General features: G+C 40.7%; 1 protein-coding gene across 5 annotated transcripts in view; it reads left to right on the forward strand.

The window, feature by feature from the left end:
* Window positions 1–13,861: 13,861 nt before the first annotated feature.
* Window positions 13,862–23,622, forward strand: part of ADD3 (adducin 3) — a 124,952-nt gene continuing 115,191 nt past the window's right edge. For 2 of the 5 annotated variants that reach the window (XM_027112549.1, XM_027112554.1), the window contains exon 1: window positions 13,862–14,209. The gene's annotated coding sequence lies outside the window, so the exon portion shown is untranslated. Of the gene's footprint in view, window positions 14,210–15,984; window positions 16,340–23,622 lie in introns of those variants that run through there. The other 3 variants (XM_027112547.1, XM_027112553.1, XM_027112546.1) reach the window with 2 other exon arrangements.

Here is a 23,622-nt window from a genome sequence, read left to right on the forward strand (position 1 = left end):
AGGCAATTTGGTCCCTTGGGAGAAAACTCAAACCTAAGTGTTCATTAACATCGTTCTTTAATCAACTGAACTCTCATCTAGCAAATGGTAGGTGACGGAAGTTTCCAGTGCTGAACTTGAGAAGGCGAGCTCCTGGGCCACAGAGCTTTATTCATGGTAACCAGCACTTAACCCCAAGTGTACACATCAGGTTGTGGAAAGTTATCTGATGACCAAATCTCACTTCCTTTCAAGGAAAACACTTGCACTCTAGTTAAAATTTTGGCCATCTCTGAGGTCCAAAGAAAGCAGTGGAAAAGTGTGAAGAAACCCTGGGATGTCAGGGGTTCCAGATACCCACCTTGACTTGAGGACTCGGATAGGAGGGTATATTTCTAGGGAGTTAAACAACATGATTTTTCAATTCTGAGACTCTTTTCATCCAAAAGAAACAGATTAACTTTATCCATTTCCCTTGAAAAGGTATTCTCCGAGTGAGGACTCCTGAAACTTAGGAAAAGGTAACTAAGAGCTTAAATATATGTTTCTGAATTCAGCTATTCTCATGTCATTGTTTTTCAAAATGATACAAATAATATTTACACATGTAAAAACATTCAAATATATAACATTTAAAATAAAAAATCAAAGTGTCTCTCACCCTCCTAATCCCACTTCTCAGAAGTAAATACCTACTGTCAACATTAACCGTTTCACGTACACATTCTAAACCTTTTTCTAAAACATATAACATATATTTATACCTATTTGCACATGCAAATATATGTACATTCACATATGTATGTATGTATATATACAAATATGACATTACTCTCAGCATGTTATTCTACAACCTACTTTTTTCCTTTAACAATATATCATGGGCACCATGCCAGGTTAGTATATCAAGGTCAACAGCATGCTTCATCAGTGCTGCATAGTATTGTTTTATGGATCCATTAAAATTGTTTTTACTGTTCTCCTATTTAAAGATTTAGATTGTTGTTTCTTTTGTTTGCTATTGGAAACCACATGGCAGTGAATATCCTTGTAATTATCTCATTCAAATGCTCATACAAGGATTTCTGTAGGGTAATGTCTTTCAGGTGGATTTATTTAATCAAAGAGTCATATGTTTTAATTTTTGACAGTTATGACCAAATTTAAGAGGACGCACTTTAAAGCTTCTGCTCCTAAGGAAACTCTCTATGAGGTTTTGACTGACTGTGGGATCCACAGCTCTGGGTTAACTCACAGAATTCCTTTCACCCCAGTAAAATGCTCTCTATATTGCCACAATCTCTCCTCCCGGTGCACATTTAAGCAACTATGCTTTGTTTCAGAAGCAAATAATTTCTTTACAGCAAAACTCAGAAGCTGCTCTGTTTCAGAGTGAAGATTAATCTCCACCTCTACTGTGGATTTTTTCCCTAAATGGTTAGCATACACTCACCTACAATTTCATTAAGTCTGAATTCAAGCTCCTTTCTCCTTTTCTAATTGTACAAGGAAGAGAAGATTTATTGGGAAGGGAAATGCAATGAAATATATAGGAAGTAGTTATTTATTTAGGACTGGAACAAGAGGAAAAGCTAACAAATCTCAGAACAAACCATTGTAACAAGGACATGCCATAAACTCCTCAGGCCTCAACAGATATTGATTTTATTATATTCTAAGAAGAAGAATCCTCTTAATGGTCTTTTTATTAAGCACTCTCTATGTGAAGACCTTTTACATAAATTATTTCTACTTGTCCCAACAAATTTGCAGGGTGGGTTGCAATTTCTCCATTAGACACATAAGGAAACTGAGCCTCATAGAACTGATGCAATGGTCAAGATTTCACAGCTAGGTAAGTGCTTGAGTTGGGATCCAGACTCAGGCTCATCCCATTCTCTTTCCACTGTATTGTATTATCTCTGTTGCCATCCAAGTTGCCAACTCAGAACTTCATAGGAAAGAACCATGACCAAGGAATGGAGGTCCTGACGTACCTCCTGAGGTACACAGAACTTAGCTCAGTTTAAGGAGAATAAAGAGATTATGAGTGCCCTTTCATGGGAGGTTGGGTGATTGGTTTTCTGTCAAAAATACTGTAGACAAAATTCTTGCAGTGGATCAGAGCCTGGATCAAATGACCTCTGAGTCCGTTTCCAAGTCTACAAATGTATAATTTGATTCCCACACCCATTTCACAGATCAGAAAACAGAAGCTAAGAATCCTTAAGTAACCTGCTCAAGTTCACAACTAACTAGTGTTGGAACCCAAGCGTCATGGTGACTCTTCCACTGACCTTTCCATTGAACACACATACTTCCATGACTGTAGCCTTTCTAGCACTCAGCTACATAATTCTGAATCCCTTTTACAGACATATTTTGTTGTATTGCACTTTGCTGATACTGCAATTTTTTTTTTTTTTTACAAATAGAAGGTTTGTGACAACCCTGCGTCAAGCAAGCCTATTGATGACATCTTTCCAACAATATTTGTTCATTTATGTCTCTGTGTCACATTTTGGTAATTCTCACAATATTTCAAGCTTTTTCATTATTATTATATATGTTATAGTGATGTGTGATCAGTGATCTTTGATGTTACTATTGCAAAAAGATTACTACTGACAAGGCTCAGATGATGGTTGGCATCTTTTTAGCAGTAAAGTATTTTTAAATTAAGGTATGTACCTTTTTTTAGACATAATGCTATTGCACACTTAATGGACTGGGGTATAATGTAAACACACTTTTATATGCACTGGGAAACCAAAAAATTCACGTGACTTTCTTTATTGTGATATTAGCTTTATCTTGGTGGTCTGGAACAGAAGTCATGATATCTCCGAGATATGTCTGCACTCCTTTGTTTGTGCCTTTAGCTCACCTAGGTTCCACCTTGATACCCCACAACAAATACATGATTAGAGACAGGGAGTCATGCCTTTGTTTCGCCCTCCCATCTCTTCCTTTCTTTCCCTCCTCCTGTCTCTTCTAAGAGCAAAGTCACCAAGGGCAGGACCATTTGGTGTCACCCTACATTCTCTCTCTTTTTTTTTTTTTAACGCCTTGGATTCCTAATGCAGTAATAGAGTATTAATGTTGTATGTAAAGAAAGTAATGGCATGAGAGAAGAGGAGCTGGCATACTCCCAGAAAAAACAAAAGCCAAGCCCAACTAGAGGTACATCCTGTAAAAACTCTGTCAGTCTTTTAGACAGCAGTCAGAATTGGATCCATTCTACAACTCATTTCAAGGAAAAGAAAAAAGAGTAAGAAGAGTCTTCAAGAAACTACCCACCTTCTGGGCTGAAGCACGCTGTGCCATGGCCAGACTGCAGGGAGACCGGCTCAGAAAATCTACGGTGTATCTGCAGAGCCTCTGAATGTTCGAGAATAAGTTGTTTAATGTATGTGTCACCCTCAGTCTGTACCCAGGTGAGCACAGATGCAAGTCCCAGGCTGGTCTCTCAGTTATCTCTCTGGCAAAGAAGTAAAACCCACCTATCAGAAAAAGAACCCACTTTTCTGTGAGAGATCACCACCCATTCCTCCATCCCAAATCCACTGTAACAGCTTATAAACCCTTCAACAGAATCTGAAAATCAAAGGCCTTGCTCATGCATTTGGAGACTTGACTTGGTTTAGATCTCTAAATTCTTACTATTTTACTTACTGTAAAATCTGGGTAAGTAAATTTCTGTCAAGGCTGCTGGAAAGGCTCACCATTTAGTTAACAATTAATATCCAAGTAATTTGGCATCTGGAAAGCCTAATTATTTTGGTTACCTAGTTCACATAGTTTTCAAAATGTAGTTTTAAACATTCAAAGTGAGGGTTAGAAGGGCCTCAAGTACAGGTGGAAGGAAAGATCAGGTGTTATTTCACTAATTGGCTAAGCAGTGTTGGGAGGCGGTAAGAGAAGGGGCTGAGAACCCAGATTTTGTAGTCATTTTACTGCCTGGATTTAAAACCCAACCTCTGCCATTTACCAGCTCTTTGATCTTGGGCAAATTACTTAATTTCTCAGTGCTTCAGTTCCCTTGTTTGTAACAGGAATAATAGGATAATACCTTATGGGGCTGTTGTAAAGATTATATGAGATACCTATATTATAAAGCACTTTGAATAGTACCTGGAATATAGTAAGTGATCAGAAAATGCTTGTAATACTATTTTATGCTTTAATAATGAGAGTGGTGATCCACCCCTCTTATCTGAGAGGAAAATGACCATGCAGACTCCGTACAGATTTATAGCCAAATATTATTATGGCTAGTTTTCACAAATAGCAACCAGTGTTAAAAATTAAAATGTTTAGGGCTTCCCTGGTGGCGCAGTGGTTGAGAGTCCGCCTGCCAATGCAGGGGACGCGGGTTCGTGTCCCGGTTTGGGAGGATCCCACATGCCGCGGAGCGGCTGGGCCCGTGAGCCATGGCCGCTGAGCCTGTGCGTCCGGAGCCTGTGCGTCCGGAGCCTGTGCTCCGCAGCGGGAGAGGCGACAGCAGTGAGAGGCCCACGTACCGCAAAAAAAAAAAAAAAAAAAAAAAAAAATTAAAATGTTTAAATTAATGAGACTGTTTTTTACATTTGACCTCCACTAACACTGCGTATAATCTGCAAGTGATTAGATGTCATTTTTATCACTCCTGTTAAACTATAACGTGTTCCTTATCCTCCGTGGATGTGGTTCACACTCAGCACGCTCTTGGCTTTGTTCAGCATCCTGTCTGTTGTCGCTTAATCCCAGCAATCACTAAGAATGAGGGTGTGAGAAACTTGTTCAAGAAAATATTGCTTACAACACATGAATTATTAATTTCTTAAGAGTCTTAAAGAGTTACAGGTCTTTTTTTAAATGGGGGGGAGGGGAGAGGTCAACGAATGACTAGGATTTAACAGAAATGATTAAAAGGACAGGATGTTCTTTTTTCCCCCTAGGGGCCACAGAAGGAAATGAGAACTAAATTTAATATTATGAGTTCTCATGTTCATAAATTGATGTGTTAGGTTTATGTGTCCCAGTAATTATGCCCTGCTTTGGAAAGGCTTACTCTGAAAGTTTAGTCTGAAGATAGAAATTCAGAAGCTGGGAGAGCTGAGTAGGAACTATGAAATAAAAGTGTTGAGAGTTTCCAGCAAGCTATTTATCTCATGTGTAAATTCAGGGCAAATTTGTAAAGTGGGATTTATGTGTCATGTCCCAGCCATCCTTTTCTTTCGTACCTCAGTGGTGGAACCAATGTCAAGCCACGGAGCCCTTTCACTCTCATCTGTCTGTTCAGTCTCTGCTATGAGACGTTTACACTTTAATGAAAACTTAGGTCAATGTATTACTGCTTTCAGGAAGGGTTTGTTTTGAAAGTTTTACCTCGAATGACAGATTGCAAGGTTTGTAATTGCTGTGTCATAGATTATATTGCAAGCAACTGAGACCAGTCTAATTCACTTAGGCAAAAGGAATTTATTGGAAGAATAAGGCTCACGGCTCATAAAATTGAAGGTAAAGCTGAAGAATCAGGTCTTGGAAAGGACAGGAGCCAAGTCAAGCAAGATCTTTGCAGCAGCATCTAATCACATTCTCCTCAGGGACCTCATTCAAAATGAACTCATCTCCTTAAGTTTTTGTGTCATTCTATTCAATATTTAAATGCTAGGGAGAGAACATTTGGTTGGTCCAGCTTGAGGCCAACCCCTCACTCAGGGAAAGGGAAGGGTCCCACTGCAAGAACGGGATGAAAAAAGGTTCCACAAAGGAGTACTGAGGCACTCTTAGTGGAAAAGGGAACAGATGCTGTGCAGACAAAAACATACATTTACTATAATCACCAAGTAAAGGCATTTCACATACCTGTCAATGGGTGTGGGACACACTTTGGAGATGTGGAAGAAGAGGAGGATTGTCTCCACACTCAGGTAGCCATTTTTCTTCACATGAAGGAGTGTCCTACGAGACCCTTTCCAATTAGAGCACATAAGTCAAATGAGATGGGAGGGACCCCAGCATTCTTTCAATGGTTTTCTCTCAAAAGCTTTAAAATGAACACCTTATGATTTAACTGCACTTGAGAATACCATTGAATTCTTAAAGCCACACTTTTCAGTCTTTTGGGATGGTGCTGAAATGTCGTTTCTAAAGTAAATATTTGAATGAATACTAATATACCTCAACCACGGGTTTAGATTGTAGCTCACTGCCCATCTCCTGTCCTAACTAAATATGCAGTTTCCTGAGTACAATCCCAGACCCACTAAAGCCGAGTTCTGGTGGGGAGGGCTTCAGGCAGGGGCTGATACTGAACGTTTAATAAGCTTCCCAGGTGGTTCTGATGTATGTTTGAGAACCACTGAATGGGACTCAACAAATCTCAATAGCTGTTGAGCACATACTCTGCACCGGTCAGTGTTCCGGCCTCTAGGGATCCAACAATGAACAAGATAACCAAAGTTCCTGCTCTTTCAAAGATTCTTACAGGGAGGAAATTAATGATGAACAAATAGAAAAAATAAACAAGATAATGTTAGAGTGGAACAAGCATTCTGAAGAAAGAGGGTGATCTTAAGCCAAACATGACCAAACAGAAGTGTTCACTTTTACCTGTCATGCTCTTTCTTCTCAAGTCTTCTCTGTCTTAGATAATGGTGCCCTCTCCACCCAGATGCTCAGGCCAAAGGCCTAGAGGTCATTCTGGGTTGATTTCTCTCTTTCCTTCCCTTTCCTTACCCACTACATGAATCTATTCTCAAGTCATGTCAGCTCTACTCCCAAAACGTGCCCCAAGTCCATTCACTTCTCCTCATCTCCACAGCCACCCCTGCAAAGAGACCCCATTTCCTATTGCATGGATGGCTTTGATAACTTCCTAACTGGCCTCCCAGCCCCTAACCACTTCCCTCTTGAGCCCATTCTCCACACAGCAACCAGAGCAAAATTCCAAAAATGTAAATGAGACCCTATCCCTCCTTAGCTTAAAACTTCCCAAAAGTCAAACTCTCACCCTGATCTCCCAGAACTGCACGATCCAGCCCAGCACCCCACCCCCACCCCCAGAACTCTGGCCACCTCTGGGGCGCTTTGTCCCTTGCACACAGTGTTCAACCACCATTCCCTTCTCTCAGTCTCCCAGACATACCAAGATTATTCTGCCTCATGACCTTTGAACTTGCTTTTCTCTCCAGCTGACAACTTCAGGTCATTTGGGTCTCAGCTCAAATGTCACCTCCTCAAAGAGGCCTTCTTCATCCTTCTTAACTAGTCATTGTCAATGGTATGTTTTCTCTTCTTTATAGTCCTTAGCATCTGAAATAACCTGACTTGTCAACTTGTTTACATGTTAACATCTGTGTTTTCTCAGTACAATAAAACTTCATGACTACAAGGATTTTTGTCTGCTTTATTCATTGTTCTATCCCTAGCACCTGGTGGCTGGCACATAATAGGAGTTCAAAAAATGCTATTGCCTCAATGAATGAAAAGAGGTGAGTATATTAATGGAAAGTAACTCGAGATGGGGCTACTTAAACAGGCTATCCATAAATGAAGGTTGAGTTTTCAGGGTCATGTTTGGGGACTACATGTATTCTAACTTTGCCCCACACAAACGTTTCATTCCAGGCAGACAGGTTTACTTGCTGTTCTGCCAACATTCTTTACACTTTCCTGTCTGCTCAGTGAAGAGACCCAAGTCGTGCTTCACCATGAGCATGGCCTGAGCAAAGTGCTGGGGGACCTGTCTCAGGAAACTCACACACATACCTTTGCTCCTGCCACCTCTGTCATCAAAGGCCCTTCTCCTCCATCTTTTCCCTGTCACAGTTCTGCCCTTCATACTTCCTGTTTTCTCCAGCAGGAATTGATCTCTCTCTTCCCTGACTCCTTTTGGATTCTTTGAGTACACTATTTACCTTGACTCTGGAATACGTATCAAATATGTGCCTTGGGCAAGTTATTTAACATCTCTGAGCCTCAGTTTCCTCATTTAAAAAATATGGTTAATGGTACTAATTTAGCAGGATTGATAAGACGATTAAATATATATATACATATAAAACACCAAGCACAATACTTGGCACATGATCACTCATTAAATGGTAGCTATAACAATTATTATTTCTTCTTATTTTTAATAAAACTATAATAATTATGACAATGATTATTAAAATAGAAAATAATATTATGGATAATAATTGATAATATAATATTGGTAATAATATTTTTGATAAAATGTATTGCTTGTTTACTGTTTGCTAGGAGCTTCACATTTATTAGCTCATATGTAGTGATTTTGCAGTCTGATTGCTTCATGCATTTGTGTTTTATTTTCCAGCTGGGTGTTTAGGGTATAGGCTAGCTATGTCTCAAGGTTTTGTTGCTGTGTTTTTTTTTAATAATCCTCTAAGTGCCAAACTGTGCATAGTTCATTGCAAGTGCTCAAGAACTATTTGTTGCAAATGATAAGATTATCCGTAGCTCTGAAATGTAGTGACTTGCATTATGTCAGAATATAAGCTGATCTAGAAAATCTGGAAAATTTAAAACTTGGGCTTAGATATGTCACCTGCTTAAATAGTAGGCTGGTGAAAGGTCTGCCGTACATCTATTCAATACTTTTGAACACCTACTATGTGCCATCCTCTGTTATAGGCAACTGGCAAAGGTTTCTAAGATAGGCAAATGATGGCATTCATTTGTCTGTATTTCTGGCAGGTTTATAAACTCCATTTTTGCAGTTGCTTCTTCCTTCTAAGAGACTGGCTCCTATGTTGGAATCTAAGCCACTTAGAGACTATTCAAAACATACGGCATTATAAACAGGCTCTGGAGCCAGAATGCCTGGGTTTGAATCCCTGCTCTGCTAATTCTTTGCTCTGAGATTCTGGGCATGTTACTTATCCTCTGCAATCCTCAGTTTCTTTAACCAAAAATAATAATAGCCCCTATGTTTAAGGATTTATTCTTGGTATTAAATGAAATAATGAGTATAAAGTATTTAGCACTGGCATACCATAAGTACTCAGAATATTAGCTCTCATTAAACTACTTTGTATTCCTCTACCAAGCATACTAAAACACTGGACAAGAAGAAACCACCTGGAAACCCATTTTTGAACAAGGAGAGAAGGAATGAACATATACTTCAGTTCCATTATGGGCCAGGCTCTAGAGCAGAAGCTCTCCATATGTTATGATTGACATGTTGTGTGACATAATCCTCACAACAACATGGTTGAACAGGAATTATTTTATGGATGAGGATACTAGGACCGAGAGAGATTAAAAATTTTGCCCAAGTTTACACTATAGAAAGGGTGGAGCCAGTGTTAGTCCTTCTCTAAACCCTTCTCACATAATAAACAAGGAGCCACCTATGTTTCTCTCATCCTGTCTCTGAGATTCTACACACAGTCCATTGTTTCTGTAGGATAGCAGTACTCAAATTTGGTGCACATAAGAATCACCTGGAATGCTTGGCAAAAACCCTCAATCTAGGGCCACATCCTAAAAGATTCTAATTCAAGGATAGGGTCCAGGAACCACAATTTCAGGAAACACGCCAAGTGATTTTGTTGCAGGTAGCTCCTGATCACATTCTAGAAATAGTGTCATAAGGATTAAAACACCCAGTTTTAGACCATGTCATATATATTAAAGATTAGCAGCTGAAATTTTAAGGCATGAGATGTTAAGATTTATAGGTAAATGATGTATTTTAGGTTTAACATAGCAATTGCATACTTTGTATTCATTTTACATTTCTCTCCACAGAAACTGGTAAGTTGATTTTTTGTGAGTTTTTATCTTACCTGTGTGTGGGCCTCTAATTTGGAGTATCTTATTTATAGCAATTGTTTATTAGTTGTTTGTGTATTAGCAGTTATTTATTTAGCCATGATGATTTTAAAAGACTCACCAAATGGAAAATGAATAAATGACAAGAAATACTTTTAGGAAAAAGAAGGAGGACTCTGAGGGTGACAGTTTATAAACGTTACAGAAATTTATCAGGCCTGATTACTTAAACAGTTGTATAAGGACCTATCAGGCATTTAACTGAGGTAATTCCTTTAAAATAAACCATATAGGTCACATAGTGCTAATAAAATATGTTGATGAATCCTTGAGTATGGAGCCCCAATTATATCTCCTTGGGGAGCGGAGAACTCATTAGCGTGAGTTCCATGTCAGTCCTTCCTGCTCTGTTCCCCAACTACTTTCCAGACTCGCTCGACACAAAAGGGTGATCAAAACGTATGTAGCATGGCCAAGTTTCAAAATGAATGGTTCTCTAACCCCACTTATTGAATACATGACATTAGGAAGTATCAAAAGGCTGTTGTGCTTCACTGAGTTTACTTTTTGGTCGAGAGCTTTAAAAAGGTACATTTGGGGGGAAAGGATGGAAGAGGGATCTCTATATAAATTCTTAGCTCTTCATATTGCAGATGTTATTCCCGACCCAAGGGGAAAGCCTCAAAGCTGATAAGTTGTTAAATTGGGAGCAGCAGGGTGCATGTGTGTGTGTGTGTGTGTGTGTGTGTGTGTGTGTGTGTGTATGCATGCACGCACGCACACAGGGAGAGAGACTAACCTGTTTGCTTTCCGAACCAGTAAGTAGTAAAACAGGTTGTTTAGGGTAAAGTCCCTTGAACTAGATAGTTGATTTTAAATACATCTGCCTATAATAATACCTTCTATTTACAAAGTACTTTGAAAAGTTCAAAGCATTTTTTTCCTTTATTATCATTTGAACTTCATAACCACCCTATGAAGTAGGGACAGCAGGTATTATAAGACACCACGGCCACTTAAAAGATGGCTAAACTGAGGCACAAGCATGTCGAGAAACTTGTTCGAGGTCACATAACCAGTTGGTTTCCAAACTGGAACTAGAGCACTGGAATTTTGAAATTTAATCCAGTGCTTTCTTGGCAGAGAGACTGTCCCACTACTGCTTGATCTACCCAGAGTTCACGTGGAGATTTGTGGCTACAATTTAATTGGAGGATACAAATCAGGCATGCCTAAAGAGCTCTCCAGAAAGGAATTTGTTTCTCTTAAGTCATGACTGTGTTAGAAAAAGGAAGTAGAGGATGGAGTCAGTTGTTTTAGACAATCCAAATTACAAGCAAACAAAAACACTTTGTAATCAGTTTCTGGATATTTTGGGAGCTATTCATTTCATTAATTTGTGTATTCATTTTTTAAAGTATCTATTAAGTGCCTTTATATAAGAGACTGTGCTCAGTACTTTGGGGAAGATACAAAGAAATGCATTTAATTTTGAGGGGTTGCTTTGAATTATAGAAATAACAGCCATTTTATTCATTGTCCATTACCACCTGGTAGATGAAATGAAATGCCTTCCTTGCAGAAGAGCAAGATAAAAACAGATGAAGAAACTGGGCAACTAATTTCCTTCAATTCTCTCCCTATAGGAGGCCTTTTTATTTATTTATTTACTTAATAATTTTATTTATTTTTTGGCTGCATTGGCTCTTTGCTGTTGCTCGCGGGCTTTCTCTAGCTGCAGCCAGCAGGCGCTACTCTTCGCTGTGGTGCGTGGGTTTCCCATTGCAGCGGCTTCTCTTGTTGCGGAGCACGGGCTCTAGGCGCACGGGCTTCAGTAGTTGTGGCACATGGGCTCAGTAGTTGTGGCTCTCTGGCTCTAGAGCGCAGGCTCAGTAGTCGTGGCTCATGGGCTTAGTTGCTCCATGGCACATGGGATCTTCCCAGACCAGGGGTCGAACCCGTGTCCCCTGCATTGGCAGGTGGATTCTTAACCACTGCACCACCAGGGAAGTCCCTAGGAGGCTTTTTTAAAGAAAAAATGTTGATGACAAATTGTCTTGCCAGGTATACAAAACACTAATTTTGCTATGTCATCTAATCTAAGGTAATGCCCCTTTGAAACTAGGGAGGATGGGTTTAGGTTAGTGCCAGGTTCCTTATCAGGAATACCAAACCAGGATTTAAGGAAAAATGTTAGAATCTAGCCCCAAAAGCAACTTCCAAAAAGCATCTCTGAAGGCCAGAATTAAACCTCTACAGTACTTTCCCCTGCCTGGCTCCAAAATGAACTTTTCCTCTTGACAGGTATGCTTGAGGATGTAGACTAATGGGAACAGAGGCACCAATGGGTGCAAGGAAACAAGCGCAAGGCCCTGTCATTTGTGTGGAAGGTAAGTACGAGTTTGCAAATAATTGTTGTGAGTTTCCTTAGAGGTCACTTAAAAAAAAATTCCCCTGGACAAATTTCTTTACTTTCTAGCATAAACATCTCCAAGCCTGAAGGCAAAACTTGTGTTAATATTTACACACATTATAAGCACTTGTTTGATATATCTCTTTAGTTTATACTACATGTACACAAATAGTATCACTGAGTGAAACTACTTTTTTGTTGCTGTGACAGGTCTTGCTCAGCCCCCAGTGTGGGTGTGTGAAACAGTGTATATGGTCATACGTGCTGTTTATTTGACTTATGTGTATGGGAAGAGCGGAGACTGAGTTAACTTCCCCGTGTCCCCATTTTGCTTCTCTGGGTTTCCATTTTTTCCACTTGTGAAATTACAGGGCTGGAGTCGGTGAGCTCTAAATTCTGTTCCAACTCTACCATCCAATGATACACCAGTTTTTTTAACTATGTCCTCATCGCTATTAAACATACATTTTGTGCTCCAGCCAAGTTAGTATCCTTAGCAATACTGTAGGGTCCTGCTTCAGGAAAACTTGTCATAGTTGGGTACAAAATCATAAGTCAGATGAAACTGTTTTTTCACTTTACAAAAACGATACTTGATTTGCAAAATAATTTTGGAATGGTGGTAAATAACAAACTCTGGCGGCACATTTTAAATAAAAATTTATTTTTAATCCAAGTTTTCAGGAAAAGTAGTGTAGACCGAAAGATACATGCATTAAATCACACACAAAAAAGTTTAAATCTCATAAAATCATAGTCTGTTGGATGCTAAAGGAAAATTTCAATCCAACATCGTCAATTCACAAAATAGGGAACTATGGAACAAAAGAGTTTACTTACTTGCTCAAGATCACACAGGTAGTTAACAAAGGCTGTGCAAAAACATCAATTGCAGAATATTTTCCATATTTTTCTCTATTCATATTTTGGGACCACACCTCCTCATTTACCTATGAAGAAAAAAATCACAAATGTTGAGTGCTTAAATTGAGGAATATTGTCTAAAATAAAATTTAAAGTTATAATGCAGACTCTCAATTTCCTCATATGTGGACACATCACATTCTAATAGTGTAAACAGTAAATTTGCATGCATTTAAAGTTATCGACTTATGAGCTCCTTAATTTTGCTGAACTTTGAATTGCCACTGAAATACTACCCTGCTATTATTTTCTTAAATTATTTTAGATTTTTTTGATTTTTCTATAAATAATATTGTGATTTTTATAAGTACAAAGTGGTATCTGTCAATAATATATTTTCTTTTTTAAAAAAATTGAAGTATAGTTGATTTACAATAATATATTTTCTAATACTGACATTCATTGAAATTCCAGATATGCTTATAAGTATTAGTAAGACTGGACTCTGTTGTTCCCAATCATGTAAATCAGTTTTATTTTATGTATCATTCTTTTCACATTCTTGTATTAAATACTAAATAACCTCCCTTTATACAGTTATCATTGTAGTGCAATGATTGGAAATTGAATATTAACACAAAATACTATTCAGTTTCAAGACACATGGCTTTATTTTTGCCATGGACCCCAGCGTTTGAAGTTAGCAGGGCTCTTTAAAACTAATGCTTCTAGCATTTCATTGACTCACACTAAATTGGTCCCTCGATCACCCAGTTAATTTTAACCTTGACCTCCTACAGCCGTACTGCCTTACTCAGTCCAAAAAAACTCCCTGCTTCCACCCTTTCTGCCTTTTATGAAGCAATAGTGGAGAGGAAAAACAAAACCCATTCCTTTAAGAAAGATTCCACCTCCTCTCTCATAAGCAAGTGCCTAATGGTAATTGTGGAGTCTCTACCAAAGTCACTCACTTTACTACTCAGCGTTGGGAGAAGCTGCTGCCGCCCCTGCTGCTGCTGCTGCTGCCGCCGCCGCTGCTGCTGTTGCCGCTGCCACCGCCGGTCTGAGGCTGCAGTGGGTTTCCGTGCAGCACTGCAGAACCCACACCTAGAAGATACACACGTCTACTACCCTGGACACAAGAAAGCCTTGGATCCTCAGTGGGTAAGCAAATCTTTTATCCATTTTGTCCAGAAACTGTGGGAAAGGGAGTGATCATGGAAAGGATTGCTCATCAGACATGCTTAAAATGGACTATGTTAATTTGTCTTCCTTTGAGGGGGGTCTAGATTTGTGACTGGCAAATGTCCTGTACAGTGGAGACTATTGTCTGATATGTACCTCTAACACATTTTTGGGGGGCTATTCATAAAAAGGCTAACCTTGATGTGTGCCAAGCTTTTTTCATTTTTTGCTTTTTAAATGCAAGAAAACATCTAGCCACTCCCAGTATCTCTCTCAAATACTGCAGATATTTTAAAACGCCACATAAAATGACAGGCCGAGCGTTTTCTAAATATTTTCTTCCCAAAGCCAGGAAGCCTTACCCACGATCCTTTAGGGGTATTTAAAAACCATAAGGCATGGTTAGATTTTGAGCATATGGGAGATGGTGGTAGACTAAAATTTCTGTAGCTTTAGTCCAGTGGGGAGAGAAAACGAGGATAAATGAATCACAGTTTGTGTCAAGCCAAGATTCATTTCCCACACTTCGTATGTGGGAAGAGGAAACTACATTTTAATTAGCACATTTTTAGGGAAGAGGGAGGGAATGAAGATGAGGGGGATGGCATGAAGTATTTGAGGGGGAAGAAGAGAGTCTGCAGAAGAGGAAGGAAATGAAGGGGACTGTCGCCAGTACCTTGGAAACGCAGGGAGATAAGCGTGGGGAATGAAGTTTGTTGTTGTGTGTTAGGGTGGGGTTGACCCAAGGGACCATGAATAACCGGAATGCCGCTCGGAGGGTGTGCTTGGTAGTGGATTCGTGACTGTGGAGGACATGTATGCGGGAGGGATGTGCAAGTCGTGGGTAGTAGAGAAAGGTGTGCGTTGCTGGGAGGTCTATTTTTAGAGTAGGTCGTGTCTGGGCGGCCGGGATGGGCGGCCCAGCGTCACCTGTGGATGGATCCACATCCCTGCTACTGGGTGCAAAGTTTACCCGGCCCCGAATTCATTTTGAAGGCTGTCGGTGCCTTGACTTTTCACCTCCAAGAGATCAGCTCTCATAAGGTGTCAAGGCCAGGGGCCAACGTCGGGGTGAAAACCCTCGACGGATGCAAGTGGAGCTCATGGAGAGGGCCCTTGCCCGGCCTCTCAGTGGAGGTGAGCAGGGGAAAGAGGCGCCCCCAAAGGCAACTGTGCTGAGGATACCCAGGCCCCTCCTACGGGGGTCGTGCGGAGGTGCAACCTTAGCAGTGGCCTCCCGCTGAAGACCCAGCAGGCGGTGTGGGCGGCTGAAGCTGACTCTGAAAGCTGTGTCTCAGCCTCGGGAGCTGGGGTTGCGGGGGGGTGGGGGGGTGGCTCGCTCAGGTTAGGGAGGGCGGCATCGCCGAGGCCCCCCTCCTCCCGCTTGTAGTCTGGTTTCCGTCGGGGTCGTTTACTCCTCCGACCCTCAGGGGACGCCGCTAATCGAAGCTGCCTAGCGGGGAGGACGTTGAAGAGATAGATGCTAGGCAGCTGCCCCACACCAGGCCCTCCCAGAGGCCAGGCCAGTAGGGGCCCGGGGCCGCGGCTTCAGAGACAGGGTGAGGGAGGTAAGGAGGGGGCCGCACCAAAGCTTTGGAGGGGCGCGAGGGGCCGCGCGGGGCGGGGCCTTGAGGAGGCGGGGCCAGGAACGTACTGAGATTCCGAGGGGCGGGGCCATGAGCATTTGGGGGCTGCGAGGGGCGGGCCTGTGGGGGTGGAGCCAGGGGAGCCGGGGGCCTAAGGGCGGGGCCTTAGGGGCGGGGCCAAGGGACTCTCGGTGGGCTCTCGGCCAGTCCCGCCAGAGCGCCAGCCGCCTGCCGGTAACGGTCGCGGGGCCGCTGGGCGGGAGGGGGAAGAAGGGGGTTTAAATTATATTTTTTAAAAACAGAGAGCGAGAGCTAGAGGCATAGCGGCCCAGGTGTCGCCGCTTCCTGCTACACAGGGCTCGGCGCCCAGGTCCCTCCCTTCTCACGCCCCCTCCCCTTCTGCCCTTCCCTCTGGAGCCGTGCGGCGCTAAAGAGACGGCGGTGGAGGATCGCGCGGCCGCTGCAGCCCCGGCGGCCGCGGAGAAGGAGGGAGGGAAGCACAAAGCCGGCTTCGCGCTGCGAGGTAATCCTGAGGGGAGAGAAGGCGCGGCCTTCCCGCCGCTCCTCCCGGCGGGGACGGCGGGCGCCCGCGCGGGCTGGGCTGCGGGGACCCTTCCAGGGGGTCGCGCGGGGGTGGGGAACGCGAAGGCTCGCGGGGTGGAGGGGACTGCCTATTGGCTGCCCCTGCGGCCTCAGGTGGACCCCTCTTCCTCCGGGACTGGAATGGGAGCCTCGGGTTGGTTCGAAGAGGGTGGACCTGCAGGGGAGGATCTCGGGACGCCGCGGGGTGGGCCCGAGTCTTTCGGGCGTCCTCTGGTTTCTCCCGGAGGACTGGGAGTTCTAAAAATCAAGAGCTGGCTGAAGCGTCAGTGACCCGGGGTACTTTAATCACTGAAGGTGCGCTCCAGGAAGGTGGTAGGTTCCCGCGGTTGGAAAGGGTGGAGGTAAGGGAGGGAGTGTTGGTTAGTTTTGTTTTTCTCATTTAAACAACTTCTGTTACAAGTTGAAAGTATTCAACCAAACGTTTCTCCTGTAATTTGCGTTCCCATCCCCCCCGACCCACACCCACCCCACCCCTACAAACGTATACATGTTAGGTTGCGCTTCCTGCCCGGGGTGACAGGCAGAGTTGGCAGCAGGTCCGCTTTGCTGGTGTCCAGCCTCTTTGGGGGTATGCTATTATAGCTGAGGCAAGACCACAGAGACAGGTAGAATAAGCTAGGCCTCTATTAGAATGGCAAGAATGGCCTCAGGTAAACTTTTTTGTTGCAGAGATTTAATTGCAAGTAGGTGCCCGTTTAAAATGGGAGCGTGAGTAAAACCACTCATTTCTTTGGCACATGTGCTGTTGCAATTGACCTGCTAGAGGGGTATAGAGAGAAATGGAATTTAACTCAACCAAGAGACATTTTTTAAAAATTTATTTATTTTATTCATTTTATTTTTGGCTGCATTCCGTCTTCATTGCTGCGTGCAGGCTTTCCGTAGTTGCAGTGAGCAGGGTCTACTCTTGGTTGCAGTGCGCGGGCTTCTCATTGCAGTGGCTTCTCTTGCTGCAGAGCACGGGCTCTAGGTGCATAGGCTTCAGTAGTTGTGGCGCGCGGGCTCAGTAGTTGTGGGTCGCAGGTTCTAGAGCGCAGGCTCAGTAGTTGTGGTGCACGGGCTTAGCTGCTCCGTGGCATGTGGGATCTTCCCGGACCAGGAAGGTCAAACTCATGTCCCCTGCATTAGCAGGCGGATTCTTAACCACTGTGCCACCAGGGAAGCCCAACCAAGAGGCTTTGAGTGAGGATTATATGCAAGTTTGGTGAAGGAGTTGATAAGGTTTGGGGGAGGGGGTAGGAATCAGCTACATAAACGTGCAGGCACGTTTATGTTAAATTGTACGACATGTTAGATTTAGCAGTATGAAATGGTTGCTTTTCTTGGAATGGAGTGCAACTGCATCATACTGGGTACATCCTAATTTTGACTTTAGAAGACTTCTAATGAGACTGTTAAAGAGAGTAAACGAAGAATACAGCATAATTTGTCGTTTTTAAATAAGATGCTGGACTGTTTTTAAAAATGTGTAATTAAGATATGGGACTTATTCATTTATAGGGTTAAGTTACTTTTTAGCTATGTATAAAGTTTTTATATCTGAGTCTCCATTGCATTGTAATTACACTGTAACTCACTCATTTTCTTCTGCTTAAATTGAGCAGATTAACTTTGCAGAGGGAAGACCAGAAAAAAAAATGGCCACTTTTGCTATATTTAAGTGTTCATTTTTCCAAAGAGTTCAGTCTGTGCTCTTAAAACTCTTTAAATTGACCGCAAATGTTGGCATGTTGGTAATAGTTGCTTTTAAGGGAAAAAAATGGTGTATCTGTTTCGAATGTTAAACATAATTTAAGAGTTCTTGAGGTAGTTGGGTATGAGGCATTCAACATGTTGCAGCTTTTTACAGGTATGATAGAAGGAAATGTTTGTTGGTAAACATTTGACATATTACATATGTGATCATATGCCATCTAGGAACTATTTTGCATAATAGAAGGATTGTATTTTCAGAATATAAGTTTTACATTCCGAAAATGAATGAGAAAATTATACTGTACTCTTTGCTATTTCTAACCCCCTTTTTCAATAATGTTACACTGGGATAAATGTGGCTTCTGCTCAATGATGTTTGAAGTGTGGATCTGGTCTTTGTAAAACCAGAACGTCTTTTGAGACTAAGAGGACACAGCATCAGCCGACCTCCTACACACAATCCTAAATCCTAAATACAGGGTGGGGCCCAACCTCTGGGGTTGTGAGGCCTCCTGAAGTAGGTCTGTCATGTCTGAGTGTTTTTGTCACACTCAAGCCTATACAGGTTGTTAGCTGTTTAATCTCTCCTATCTCAAAGTAGTTGGTTAGCAGTACAGGGCAGCACTTATGTATGTCGTCAGAGTATAAGAAGCATTTCTGTTGAAGGAAGAAGTCACATAAAAGCATAAAAACCCAACTCTGAACAAATTGGGTTTGTAAAATGTTGGGGAATGATAATATCGAAATCTTAACTGAGTTGTTATATGGGAAGTGCTTAGAATATAGTCTGGTACTCAGTGTTTTATGTGTTTATCATCGTCAGTATAAGACGACATTTTTTCTGAAGGTGTCTATTATCATGCAACCCAGCAAGTGAAGACTCAGCAGATATTTGTAACAGCCAATATTTATTTGCTCTACCTCTGTGCCAGGCACAGTTTTATATGATTTAATTTACTTAATCCTCATGACAACCCAGTGCCTAAACAGACATAAAGAGGTTAAGTATTTTGTACAGCTACTGGGCACAGACGGGCTGGTTCTGAACCCAGAGCCTGGCTTGAGAGTGAGCCCGCATAACTAGTAGTCCCTGCTGCTATTACACTTGTGGTAATTCTAGCAAATCAATGAAGTACCTTCACAGTATCTCCAAGACTACAGGTGTGCATATGCCTTGTTTAGTAACACCCTCCTGTGTTAGTACCACCAAGTTGTGTTTAAATGTGAATGGTGGTAATCTGCGTTAAGTAGAATCACCTTTTGACTTTGGAAGAGGATTCTCTTTTCACACAACATATGTTTAGCTAGGATGCTAGAATTTGGGCTGTAGTATGTTATCTTTTTAATTACTAAAGATTAAAGTCTTTTTTGTTTTTCAAGCTTGCCAGATGTGTAGGGCTCCAGATGGTCCAGCAGGGTCCTTGGAGGGATTCTGGTTCTGCACTAAATCGGTAGGCCTCATCTTCTGATTACCAACACCACCATATTAACCTGAGGTGAATTTTAACTTAAGTTTGTTCGAAATTCCACCCGAGTTGCCTCTTAAAATTAGCCTGACATGGAAAGATGTCACTTGTGGCTTTTACTTTGTCACTCACATTCCTCAAGGAACTGTGTGTTGCTGCTTCACCAGTGTAGTGGATACGTCAAGCAAATTAATTATAACCTAAATTAGTAGCTGTTTTACGTAATGTTTAGAATAACTATTGTAGAGAGTTAATGTGTCCTTTGTTGGCAATTTAGTGAAAGGTAATATTAGGAAAAAATGCTTAAAAACAAGCATACATTGAATTAAGAAAACTCACATGGTACTGAAGACACAGGTTACTAATCTGTTTCTCATACTAAAAATGCTAATATGCTTTTGCTATAATTAAAATTCAGTGCTGTTTCAGATTCCGTTGGAAATATTAAACTTGTAGATTTGAATAGAAAACATTTTAAATGTTTAATCAAGAGTACTATTCTTTCTTTTAAACATGGACACCCTATTTGAAATTAATTGAGCAGTCATAGACTGTGTCTTGTCATTGAGATTCAAAATGGGTGCCCTGATACTTTATTTCATGTCTTCTATGTTAATGCTTTGTCATTTGATCTTGGGGTCCATGCCCCAGTATTTCTAGATGCGATTGTTATGAGGTCTTTCAGGTCCTGCTAGTGACTAAATTGTCTTGGCCGAAAGCCAAGACAATCTCAAATTTTTACTGCAATGGGTTGTGTATATTAAGAATCTTCTCTAAATTATATAAGTTATCAGCCTTTCATTGACTATGGCTTGAAAGAAAAAAAGTCTGTTACCCCTTGTATATCCCTTATGTATAATAGTTAGATGAATTTATTTTTTTCTTCTGGCAGTAGCTAGTTATGGACACACGTGAGTGTAAGCATACTACTTGGGGTATGCTCTTGCCTTCAGGTTAGTTAGAAATGACTCACTTGGCATTCATGCAGTGAATATTTGAATACCAACAGCATGCATAGAGCAGCTTTAACTGAAAATTAACAAAGTGTTGGAGAAAAAAAGGTGTGTGGGTTTTTTGTTTATTTCATGTGTATTTTAATGTTGGTCTGTTATATGTGGACTAATCGCAAAATCAAGTTCAAAAGTAAGTTAATTGCACAGTTGAAAACATACTTGAATGTCAAGAAAGTACTGTTTAACTTACCCTAAAGACTTAGACGATAGCATAGATAATGAGAATCAGTCTCTTGTTTCTTTAAACTATTTTTTGTCGGGTATCTTTGAAAAGCTGCGTTAATAATCTCTTTTAGGTTTCTAGGACATGACTTACTACACTGAAGGAACAATTTAATAAAGAGTATCCTAGAAACCTTAAAGAATGAATGTGGCTTTCAGAGTTGTCTAGCATAACTCAAAAAGTAGTTGCATGGTCACCAAAAGGTATAAAATGGATGAAACCCATCCCTGATATTAAAAGCCTTTTTGTTTTTGTAAATTTTCCTCTTAGGAAGATTGTATAGACTAGTTTTTAACTATGCCATAGCTGAAATGTTATTATGAAAGATGTTTAGGCTTTGACATATAGTTATATCTTTATAATGAGGTTAGATCTAAGTTGAGCTTTTTACCTGATGTCAAGCTGATCTGTTTCACCACCATATACTTTACAATTACTTGTTTAAAATTTGGCTTTAGTTAAAGCTTGATTGGAAATGGTAAGGCTCCCTGATATAAGATGAACTTTGAAACCTCTTGTTTTAAATTCCCTGAAACTGGGCCTAAGGATATTGGTGTATAGCAGTACATTAACTAGCAGTTAAGATTGCTACCTCCTCAAACAAGACTACAGTTTGAACCTTGGGTTATGCAGCTCACTTTTTCTGCCATAGGCATACTGACGTCCATAAGATAAAAAAGTTTCCCACAACCAGCCAGCCAGGGGGTAAAAATACTTTTTATAAACTTAAGGGCAATAACAACAACATATGTTCTTAAAACCAATGTCTCAAGAAGCACACCGTATATATTAATAAAACAATTTGAAAAAATTTGATGCTCACAATGTGCATTAAGGCAAGTAATATGAAAACTTAATTCTAAGTAACGTACATGAAATTGTTACTTTATTCTTTTTGCTATCTCTTATACCCTTTTGAATTTGTTCTTGTAATTTTTCACTCCCCCACCAAGGAAGTGCTTACTTTGGATGGAAGAGGAAAGGACAGTGCATGTGTGAGTTCAGGAGCCTGTTTAATTCAGCTCTCATGGCTATTGTTGGTTGCCTGCTAGGGGAGCTGGAATTCCAACAATGTAGAAAGCAGTCAGGTTGGAGAAGTGCTGAGTTTTATCAGTGTCTTGGGGACTTAGTATATGCCTTTAATTTGTCACCATCAGCAATGTTTCTGTGAAGTTCTTCCACAATGGTTCAGCTCATCCTGTGCAAAGACAGCATTTCCTTTTTCCTTTTCCATACAGTATTCTTGTCCTGTCATCTTTTGATCTGCTGGAATGACTAAATGCCATAGCAAAAAGATAGGTTTACTCAGTATCCTCATGGAGAAGGTAATTAGGTTTATTTGGTATGTCTAAAGGAGTATATTTTGGGATCAAGGCCTCCCCAGGGACTCTTCTTTAAGAACACTCTACTTATAATCCTACATAAATTAGAGCCAGCAACTGTAAGCTGCGTTGTTACTTCTAATCTCATTTGTCTTATTAGTACATAAGAAAAAGATTCTGTAAGTTCAGCCTTTTAATATCTAAGGAAGTGGTTGGGGAAGGGTGATAGAGCTCAAGTGGAGTTGTGAATGGGCTTAAGTGCATAGGGTGAGAGTGTACAGAGGAAAGAGATTGGCAATGAAATCGATATATTTTTCTTATTTCTTGTCCCTACTCCCAATGCTTTTTTTTTTCTTTTTTAAATTTTAAAACAGTGTTCCTTTTACCTTGCCTTTCTCCTTTGACTTTTATTGCTAGGACTGAGTTTTATCTTTCCTAGAGAAAGGTGGAATTTTTAAGGTGATTCCTCTGTGACTGCTGAAAAGTTTGGCTTTCACCTGGAGGTTGCACTAAAAAGAATTTCCTTCCATCTCTCTCCACAACTGTCTGCTTTTTAAATTAAAAAAAAAAAAAAGATCTCTGAAACAGAAGTGTAAGAAACCTTGTCATGTAATAGTTGGGAGCCATTATGTATTAAAGTAAAAGACATATCATTAATGAATCAGAAATCCATATTATTTAAACCCGTTTTTTTTGCAAAACTAGATGTACAGTAATTTTGTATTAGGATGTTTGGTTCTTTTTAAGTGGGTATCAAAGATTACATGAATTTTTTCAACCAAAAATGTTGAAAGTAATACAAAAGTAATATATCTTTCATTGATCTCAGTGAATGTTAATAATGACAAAATCATAGTTCTCTAAACACTTTGCTATTGTTAAATACCTTAATGAGATATTTGATAGACAAGATTTGGTCACTAGCCACTGAAAGACTGTCGCCTCTGTAGCAGAATGTAATAGGAAAGGAAAATTTTATGCCTGAATAAAAAGTGTATCTGCTTGACATAGAAAAGGCTCTGAGAAGCTGATTACTTGGTAATCACTTGAGTTAGGTGATTTTATATTGTAGTTGATGTTTTATAATCTGAACTTCCTTGGGCTCTTTAAAAGTGTCTGGTTGGACCATCAGCTTTTGATGAATGGGTTTCTGGAGGGATTGTGACGACCAGTTAAGTGCTTTGAAGAGGGAATCCCTGTTTTGTATCACACCTGAATGTCACAGAACATGCTTCTTGGTGCTTTTGTAATTTGGGCCCTAAGGAAAGAGTGCCATCTACTGAATGGCCAGCATCGAGTTGAGCAGCCCCAAGTTTTTGTTGCAGAACTTTCAGCTGGCTCCTGGAGAAACCAGACTCAACTTCATCGAAGGATTTGACAGGATCTTAGCACCAAGTGGAATTGTTGCTTGCTTAATTTTAATTATGCTTCCCAGCAGGAGGCCTAAACACATGATGAAGAACGAATTCACTGCTTGTTGGAAT

Source organism: Aethalodelphis obliquidens, unplaced genomic scaffold, assembly GCF_003676395.1.
Source record: "Aethalodelphis obliquidens isolate GAN/ISIS:26980383/991018 unplaced genomic scaffold, ASM367639v1 scaffold11, whole genome shotgun sequence".
Taxonomy (NCBI): domain Eukaryota; kingdom Metazoa; phylum Chordata; class Mammalia; order Artiodactyla; family Delphinidae; genus Aethalodelphis; species Aethalodelphis obliquidens.